General features: G+C 37.6%; 1 pseudogene; it reads left to right on the top strand.

Moving 5' to 3' along the window:
• Positions 1-8,788: 8,788 nt before the first annotated feature.
• LOC123465760 lies at positions 8,789-9,684 on the top strand (annotated as a pseudogene).
• Positions 9,685-10,413: the final 729 nt, after the last annotated feature.

Raw genomic sequence — 10,413 nt, forward strand, 5'->3', positions numbered from 1 at the left:
TTTATACTTTAATAAAGCTTTATTACCCAAAAGCTCTGAGCAATCAAGCCTCATCTCTGGCCCCGGATTGAATTCTTCTCCTCTGGAGACCAAGAATCCTGGTGTCTTTCATGGTTCAGCAACAATCTTTCAGTTCTCTTACTTCAAAATCCTTGCCAGAACTTAAAATCTGAGTTAAGAACTCCTTCATGCTTTGCAACATTGCTCAAACCAGAATGCCTCTTACAATGCCATTTATTGTTTTGGGTATGTAGTTACCTGCTTATTGTCCACAATGCTCTGAACTGTAATGTTCATAAAGGTTACCCCCATGCATGTATTTTACTTCCATATCTGCAAGACCTAAGATAGTTTCTGGCACTAGAAAGACCTGAATAATTTTATTATTTCATTTTAAAAAATATTTAGGTTCATAGGGTCGCAAAGAGTTGGGCAAGACTGAGCAACTGAACTGAACCAAACTGATAGGAAATCATATATATCTCATACAGTCTTTATCCATTCAGTTCAGTTCAGTTCAGTTCAGTCACTCAGTCGTGTCCAACTCTTTGCGACCCTATGAATCGAAGCACTCCATGTCTCCCTGTCCATCACCAATTCCCAGAGTTCACTCAAACTCACTTCTATTGAGTCAGTGATGCCATCCAGCCATCTCATCCTCTGCCATCCCCTTCTCCTCCTGCCCCCAATCCCTCCCAGCAGCAGAGTTTTTTCCAATGAGTCAACTCTTTGCATGAGGTGGCCAAAGTACCAGAGATTCAGCTTCAGCATCATTCCCTCCAAAGAAATCCCAGGGCTGATCTCCTTTAGAATGGACTGGCTGGATCTCCTTGCAGTCCAAGGGACTCTCAAGAGTCTTCTCCAACACCACAGTTCAAAAGCATCAATTCTTCGGTGCTCAGCCTTCTTCACAGTCCAATTCTCACATCCATACATGACCACAGGAAAAACCATAGCTTTGACTAGACAAAACTTTGTTGGCAAAGTAATGTCACTGCTTTTGAATATGCTATCTAGGTTGGTCATAACTTTCCTTCCAAGGAGTAAGCGTCTTTTAATTTCATGGCTACAGTCACCATCTGTAGTGATTTTGGAGCCCCCAAAAATAAAGTCTGACACTGTTTCCACTGTTTCCCCATCTATTTCCCATGAAGTGATGGAACCAGATGCCGTGATCTTCGTTTTCTGAATGTTGAGCTTTAAGCCAACTTTTTCACTCTCCTCTTTCACTTTCATCAAGAGGCTTTTTAGTTCCTCTTCACTTTCTGCCATAAGGGTGGTGTCATCTGCATTTCTGAGGTTATTGATACTTCTCCCGGCAATCCTGATTCCAGCTTGTGTTTCTTCCAGTCCAGGATGTCTCATGATGTACTCTGCATAGAAGTTAAATAAGCAGGGTTATAATATACAGCCTTGACGTACTCCTTTTCCTATTTGGAACCAGTCTGTTTGTTCCGTGTCCAGCTCTAACTGTTGCTTCCTGACCTGCATACAGATTTCTCAAGAGGCAGGTCAGGTGGTCTGGTATTCCCATCTCTTTCAGAATTTTCCACAGTTTCTTGTGATCTACACAGTCAAAGGCTTTGGCATAGTCAATAAAGCAGAAATAGATGTTTTTCTGGGACTCTCTTGCTTTTTCCATGATCCAGCAGATGTTGGCAATTTGATCTCTGGTTCCTCTGCCTTTTCTAAAACCAGCTTGAACATCAGGAAGATCACGGTTCACGTATTGCTGAAGACTGGCTTGGAGAATTTTGAGCATTACTTTACTAGCATGTGAGATGAATGCAATTGTGTGGTAGTTTGAGCATTCTTTGGCATTACCTTTCTTTGGGATTGGAATGAAAACTGACCTTTTCCAGTCCTGTGGACACTGTTGAGTTTTCCAGATTTGCTGGCATATCGAGTGCAGTACTTTCACAGCATCATCTTTCAGGATTTGAAATAGCTCAACTGGAATTCCATCACCTCCACTAGCTTTGTTCGTAGTGATGCTTCCTAAGGTCCACTTGACTTCATATTCCAGGATATCTGGCTCTAGGTGAATGATCACACCATCGTGATTATCTGGGTCATGAAGATCTTTTTTGTACAATTGTTCTGTGTATTCCTGCCACCTCTTCTTAATATCTTCTGCTTCTGTTAGGTCCATACCATTTCTGTCCTTTATCGAGCCCATCTTTGAATGAAATGTCCCCTTGGTATCTCTAATTTTCTTGAAGATATCTCTAGTCTTTCCCATTCTGTTGTTTTCCCCTATTTCTTTGCACTGATCGCTGAGGAAGGCTTTCTTATCTCTTCATGCTATTCTTTGGAACTCTGCATTCAAATGCTTATATCTTTCCTTTTCTCCTTTGCTTTCGCTTCTCTTCTTTTCACAGCTATTTGTAAGACCTCCACAGACAGCCATTTTGCTTTTTTGCATTTCTTTTCCATGGGGATGGTCTTGATCCCTGTCTCCTGTACAATGTCACGAACCTCATTCCATAGTTCATCAGGCACTCTATCTATCAGATCTAGGCCCTTAAATCTATTTCCACTGTATAATCATAAGGGATTTGATTTAGGTCATACCTGAGTAGTCTAGTGGTTTTCCCTACTTTCTTCAATTTCAGTCTGATTTGGCAATAAGGAGTTCATGATCTGAGCCACAGTCAGCTCCTGGTCTTGTTTTTGTTGACTGTATAGAGCTTCTCCATCTTTGGCTGCAAAGAATATAATCAATATGATCTCAGTGTTGACCATCTGGTGATGTTCATATGTAGAATCTTCTCTTGTGTTGTTGGAAGAGGGTATTTGTTATGACCAGTGCATTTTCTTGGCAAAACTCTATTAGTCTTTGCCCCACTTCATTCCGTATTCCAAGGCCAAATTTGCCTGTTTTTCCAGGTGTTTCTTAACTTCCTACTTTTGCATTCCAGTCCCCTATAATGAAAACGACATCTTTTTGGGTGTTAGTTCTAAAAGGTCTTGTAGGTCTTCATAGAACCGTTCAACTTCAGCTTCTTCAGCATTACTGGTTGGGGCATAGACTTGGATTACCGTGATATTGAATGGTTTGCCTTGGAAACGAACATAGATCATTCTGTCGTTTTTGAGATTGCATTCAAGTACTGCATTTCAGACTCTTTTGTTGACCATGATGGCTACTCCATTTCTTCTGAGGGGTTCCTGCCTGCAGTAGTAGATATAATGGTCATCTGAGTTAAATTCACCCATTCCAGTCCATTTTCACTCGCTGATTCCTAGAATGTCTACATTCACTCTTGCCATGTCTTGTTTGACCACTTCCAATTTGCCTTGATTCATGGATCTGACATTCCAGGTTCCTATGCAATATTGCTCTTTACAGCATTGGACCTTGCTTCTATCACCAGTCACATCCACAGCTGGGTATTGTTTTTGCTTTGGCTCCATCTCTTCATTCTTTCTGGAGTTATTTCTTCACTGATCTCCAGTAGCATATTGGGCACTTACTGACCTGGGGAGGTCCTCTTTCAGTATCCTATCATTTTTCCTTTTCATACTGTTCATGGGGTTCTGAAGGCAAGAATATTGAAGTGGTTTGACATTCCCTTTTTTATCCATTACTTTCTCCAATTAGCTACACATCACTTTTAAAAGTTAAAATCAATTAAATTTATGTCTGAAGAGTTCTTCAAAGGTCGTCAATAAAACTGATGGCATCCTGAATTATTTCTATACAAAAATTTAGAAAAATGAACTTAAGTGGCTGCTATATCAAGCCCGAGTGCAGGTAATATACCTTGTGAACACCTGACTTCTTAAGTCATTAAATATAGTTAATAATCCAATATCCTTGAAACAAAAACTGTTGGTTTTCAAGCATGCAGCCTACATATGTTAAAAAATAATATGTATGTTTGATATCTGATGGGTCAACATAGCAAATCAGAGGTACATTGGTATCTGGAACTTGAATACTCCAGTCTAGAATACCATGGTTTCCCATACCCAGAGTAGAAAAGAACATCACCCATATTGACATTGAGAAAATTCTTAGCATGTAGAATTTAACCACATGTAAATTAAAATTCAATAAACTTGATTTCAAGATAAAGAGAAAATATGATGACCTATATTGCTGCAGTCAGAATTGTGGATCTTCCTAGATTGCCACCTGAACCAGAACATGAATTTTTTATTACTCTATATATTAAGCAAACAACATTTAGTAAACTTTTTCAAAGTAAGTGACAGATGTCTATATTATTCCTCAATATTTCTTTTATTTATAGAGTTAAAGTCATCAACTTATTATACTTGTTAGGAACAAGTATAATAACATGGGGTTATGACAATAACCAGTTGAAAACTTCTGCAGCCTACATGTTAAAATATTTCAAGTATCACTGTTTTATAAATACATCTAAATACAGTTAATAGAGAAAAAAAATATAGCACACAAAGGTTTTTCTTACGTTTTTTTTTTTAAATCTTATGTGAAATTACTTTAAAATGTTCTTTTAATGCATGTCTTAAAAATTTCCTAAAATTTTGAATTCTTATAGCTTGACATGAAGTTCACTGGAGCTCTAATAAGATCTATCACATTTTTGTTTCCAAGCTATAATCTAACAAAAATGATAATTACAACTATATGACACTATTAAACACTTGAGAGTCAATGGGAGAAAAGGAAATTGCTAATTGTAACTTTTCCCAAGAGCTGATACTTGTGGGCAATGATCCTAATGGGAGATCGTTAGCATTACTTGTTCCTCATCTTTTGTTAGCATCAATACTCAGAGTATAAATCACAACTCATATCAAGCAACCATTGCAGAGGGCCATCAACTTCAACAGATTCAACTTCAACCAGTGATTCAAAGTTATTACAGCAGAGTCCTCTAGGTTATGGCCCTACAGCAACAAGAAGTCCTGCAATGTTAGTACTCAGAACTATCCACCAGCATCACCAGAACCATTTTTCTCTTCACAGAAATAGAGGAGAAGAATACATGGCACTGATATTTTGGGGAGCAAGAGGGATGTATCTGAATCCCAACACTGGACTTTAAAAAGCTGGATCTCCTGGTCTAGCTCCCTCACAGTGCACTAATAGATGAGAGTAGCTATTTTTCTTTCTCTATCTGTCCTCACTCTAATATCCACACTCCCTGAGGAGCAAAGGTTCCCTTATCATCTCTCTGTCCCCACTGGATAAAAGTATGGCCAGTATTTCTTTGTTTACTCACTTCAACTCAGCAGTGTGAGAGCTTCCTTCACTTGTGCTGGAGTCGATGTTAACTTATTACTACACTCTTTTCAATAATTTCACTAAAAAGTCATACTTATTGATACTTGTATGTAAGGTATTGTGCCAAACACTGTATTGAGTTTACCACCTAGTACAGAAGAAAATCCACAACTAACTCATAATAATTGATACAGAATTAAATAATAATTGATACAGAATTAAGCATGTGCAAAATGTAAAATGAGAAAGGTATTCCTGAGCACATAGTTAACTAGGGTTTCCATTATTAAAACTCTTAAGTTAAGGACCCTAACTATTGAATAGATTTCATCAGATACACTGGGAATGACAGAGAGAGATAAAGAAATATAATGAGTCATAGAAGAGATTCTAACAAATACTCTTGTGTAATAGTTAAATCCTATGATACCTGGTGAGACATAAAAATAAAAGATTTTGTTGTTGGGTGATATAAATCATTGGATGACAGAAATTTATTCAAACTTTATTTGGGTCTTAGGAAATATTGATATTTAGAAAGTTAATATTTAATAAAAATTTCAAATTTCTGTATCATTGTATGTATTTAGGTAGAAAGGAGGAACAAGAAAATGTTTTAAGGAAAAATAAAATCCAGCCATCATAGCAGGAATGAAAATGCCACTGAGACAAAAGCTATAATGAAAGAAACTCAATAGATTAAGATTAAAATAACATTGACAGTATTAAGGTCTTTCTAAGGGTATGGGGCTGTTTTAAGCATATCATAGGAATCACTTATCTGAATTTACACAGAAGGTGATTTTAGTGTTTCTGTTTTTCAGAGAGTTGGAGAACAGACATATTATCTCAACCACACAGCATAAATGAGGCTGAGCTGAGGATTCAATCCTCTACTGTCTAACATAATCGGGATCCATTAGAATGAAGATAAAAGAAGTACATTTAATCCAACTACCCATTAGGTGTGTCCTTAAAGAATATCTACTATGTGTGTGGTTATTCAGTCTGTACTCAAACTTTTATGACTGTCAGCTCAAGGTGTATCTGGTGATAGGAATGTTTGTCTTTGCTGTGAAACCAAATATTTCTTCCCATAGTTTGAAACAGTTAATTTTACCCAATCTCTTGAACGTATACAATAAGTTCAGTACCTCTCACTGCCATGTGATGAATGTTGAGATAACCGTCTTGTGCCAAATGAATTTTTGCTTTGCTAGAAAAAGTATCTTTGATTATTTTAGCCATCTTAAAATACCATATTTCTAGATCATATTTATGAAACTATGTACCTTTTCCTATATCACACACAGTATTTTACTTGAAACTGAACACAATAGTCCAAATATTGCTTGAGTGTTAAGAATGTAAATTTCTGTTTTCTAGAACCTACTCGTTTCCTTTGCAAATCTAAAGAAAAAGAGATACATTGGTCTTTAAAAAGCATATCACTGTTGACTAGTATTGAATTGACACTAAAATTACTTATTTTATTTTGCATGTGCTTTACTAATCCAAATCTCTACCATCTTTGAATCCTATTTAGAGCATGTGCAAAATACATGATTATATTTAAAACATGTTGGCCTCAGATCAGATCAGATCAGTCGCTCAGTCATGTCTGACTCTTTGCGATCCCATGAATCGCAGCACGCCAGGCCTCCCTGTCCATCACCAACTCCCGGAGTTCACTCAGATTCACGTCCATCGAGTCAGTGATGCCATCCAGCCATCTCATCCTCTGTCGTCCCCTTCTCCTCTTGCCCTCAATCCCTCCCAGCATCAGAGTCTTATCCAATGAGTCAACTCATTGGTATGAGGTCGCCAAAGTACTGGAGTTTCAGCTTTAGCATCATTCCCTCCAAAGAAATCCCAGGGCTGATCTTGTTCAGAATGGACTGGTTGGATCTCCTTGCAGTCCAAGGGACTCTCAAGAGTCTTCTCCAACACCACACTTCAAAAGCATCCATTTTTCGGCACTCAGCCTTCTTCACAGTCCAACTCTCACATCCATACATGACCACAAGAAAAACCATAGCCTTGACTAGACGAACCTTTGTTGGCAAAGTAATGTCTCTGCTTTTGAATATGCTATCTAGGTTGGTCATAACTTTCCTTCCAAGGAGTAAGCGTCTTTTAATTTCATGGCTGCAGTCACCATCTGCAGTGATTTTGGAGCCCAAAAAAATAAAGTCTGACAGTTTCCACTGTTTCCCCATCTATTTCCCATGAAGTGATGGGACCGGATGCCACGATCTTCGTTTTCTGAATGTTGAGCTTTAAGCCAACTTTTTCACTCTCCACTTTCACCTTCATCAAGAGGCTTTTTAGTTCCTCTTCACTTTCTGCCATAAGGGTGGTGTCATCTGAATATCTGAGGTTATTGATATTTCTCCCGGCAATCCTGATTCCAGCTTGTGTTTCTTCCAGTCCAGCGTTTCTCATGATGTACTCTGCATAGAAGTTAAATAAACAGGGTGACAATATACAGCCTTGATGTACTCCTTTTCCTATTTGGAAGCAGTCTGTTTGTTCCATGTCCAGTTCTAACTGTTGCTTCCTGACCTGCATGCAAATTTCTCAAGAGGCAGATTAGGTGGTCTGGTATTCCCATCTCTTTCAGAATTTTCCACAGTTTCTTGTGATCCACACAGTCAAAGGCTTTGGCATAGTCAATAAAGCAGAAATAGATGTTTTTTCTGGAACTCTCTTGCTTTTTCCATGTTGGCCTACCAAATGCTTAATGCTTTGCGTATATCTGTCTTAGTACACTTATGCCCTGTTCACAATGGTGGAGTACCTGACTTGCATTTAGGCCATTATACTCTCACCCCTAAGATTATTCAAATTAGAATAAGAAAGAATGGTTCCTGGAGTGGGAAAACCTATTGAGGTATAAACATAGTGTCTGCCAAGCAGTTACATTTCTGCCCTGTGTGGTCAAAGTCCAGGGAGAAGAAAGTTGGGACATGAAAACATCAGATCTCAGGTGAAATGATACTGGTCTTCAGATATTTTCAGTTGAGATATTATTAAAAAAGACAGCCCTGACTAATATAACTACTTTCCACAGACTTGTGAATCCTCTGTGCATTAATTATAGAAAGCATGCACTGCTATTACTTATTATAAATGAAAGGAAAATTCTATGCCATTCAACATACATGATATTAATATATAAACGTAGAAACTTGGAGAAAAGATGAGTACTCAGAAATAATACTAGAAATATTCCTTTGGACTGGCTTTAAAAATTCATAAATTGTTGCTTCTCTTAAACTTCATGAAGTAACTTAATTATAAAGTTCTTGAAGTTTATAATTTCTGTCCTAGTTCAATCAAAATAATTGTTTGCCTACAGTAGCAGGATATACTGGAGAATTCACTTCATTATGTATGTCCTCTGATGTGATATTAAGAATGATCTCTGCAGAATTACTTTCTGCCTCTCATACAGACAAGCACACACACACACATACATATGTGCATAAATCTTTCTCTCTCTCTCACACACACACAAGTACACTCATTTTCTGTTTTTTAAACTTAAAACCTGCTGAGAAGAAAATGGACTCTGGAAATCACTCCTCACTGAGTTCATCCTCACTGGGCTCACAGAAAAACCACAATTCCAGCTGCCCATTTTTCCTTCTCTTCCTAAGAATCTATATGGTCATTGAGATGGGGAACTAGGGCATGATCACACTGATTGGGGTCAGTTCTCACCTGCACACCCCCATGTACTATTTCCTCAGCAATTTGTACTTTATTGATCTCTGTCAGTCCACTGTCATTACCCCCAAATGCTGGTGAACTCTGTGAGAGAAAAAAATATCTCCTACCCTGAATGCATGACTCAGCTCTATTGTTTGCTGAAATGACATATGACCACTATGTTGCCATCTGTAACCCCTTGCTTTATAATGCCATCATGTCTTATTATAGGTGCTTCCAGTTCACAGCAGCAGTTTACATCTTGTGAATCATTTAATCAACATTCCATACTTGACTTATGCTGAGACTCTATTTCTTCAAGGCCAATGTGATTAACCATTATTTCTGTGATATTTTTCCACTCATGGAGCCATCATGTTCTAGCATTTATTTCAATGAATTAGTGGCTCTAGTCTGAAGTTCATTCAATGTCCTGATTCCTGCCTTACCTACTCTTACCTCCTATGTCTTCCTCCTCCACAAAATCTTCCACATATACTCCATAGAGGGCAGGTCCAAAGCCTTCCAGCACTTGCAGTTTCCACGTCTCAGCTGTTGCTGTTTTCTATGGATCTGCAGCATTCATGTACCTGCAGCCATCATCTGTGAGCCCGATGGAACAAAGGAAAGTGTCCTTTGTGTTTTATACCTGCACTGTGCCCATGATGAATCCTGTGATCTACAGTTTGTGGAATAAGGATGTCAAATTGACCCTGAGGAAAATTCTGGACAGTGGAAAATGCAGATGAATAGATTCAATGTCATGGTGTTATATCAGAGTTAAATGTTTGCTGAGATACATAATCTTTCAGTTTTACTGTTCAAATTTTTGGAAATTCAGGATCATTTTCCCATACAATGCTTTTCCCAAGTTGCCTCCAGGCTAATTCCTTTGAGATTGTGTTATATTAACTATGTATGGAGAAATATCAAGGGTAAAGTCAAAGATCTTAAGAATTAAAGAAGCTCCAGTGAGGTACAAAGAAATACAAATGACAACAAGAGTAACTATAATGATCATCATAAAATAATAACATATTATTATTGAGATAGTATAAAACATCAAACACTGTGCCCAGTGCTTTATATTAGATAACTTTTATATTTATGGTGTTCTTTCAAGGTAAGCCTTTGTATTTTTTCCATTTGAAAGATGAATAAATTGAAGCTAGTTTACATAGAGGAAATTCACACAGTCCCAAACCTAATAAAGACAGAAGCTAGAATGTTCAACTTCAGGAACTGTGATTTTACTCGTAGTTATATATTGCCCCCAGGTAATTGTGTGTAAGTGTAAGGCCTTTCCAGGAATTTTCTCCTACACATTAAGCTTCTACCTTTCTTTGAGATTCTATTGCTTTCCGTTAGATATCTCCAATGTTATTTTCAGTTTTATTTCATTTGATATAATGAAAATAAAAATATTTCAAACCTGTGTTGATCAAACAAAAAGACCAAATGGAAGTACAAGATGCTGG

The sequence above is a fragment of the Bubalus bubalis genome, chromosome 5 (assembly GCF_019923935.1).
Source record: "Bubalus bubalis isolate 160015118507 breed Murrah chromosome 5, NDDB_SH_1, whole genome shotgun sequence".
Lineage (NCBI taxonomy): Eukaryota > Metazoa > Chordata > Mammalia > Artiodactyla > Bovidae > Bubalus > Bubalus bubalis.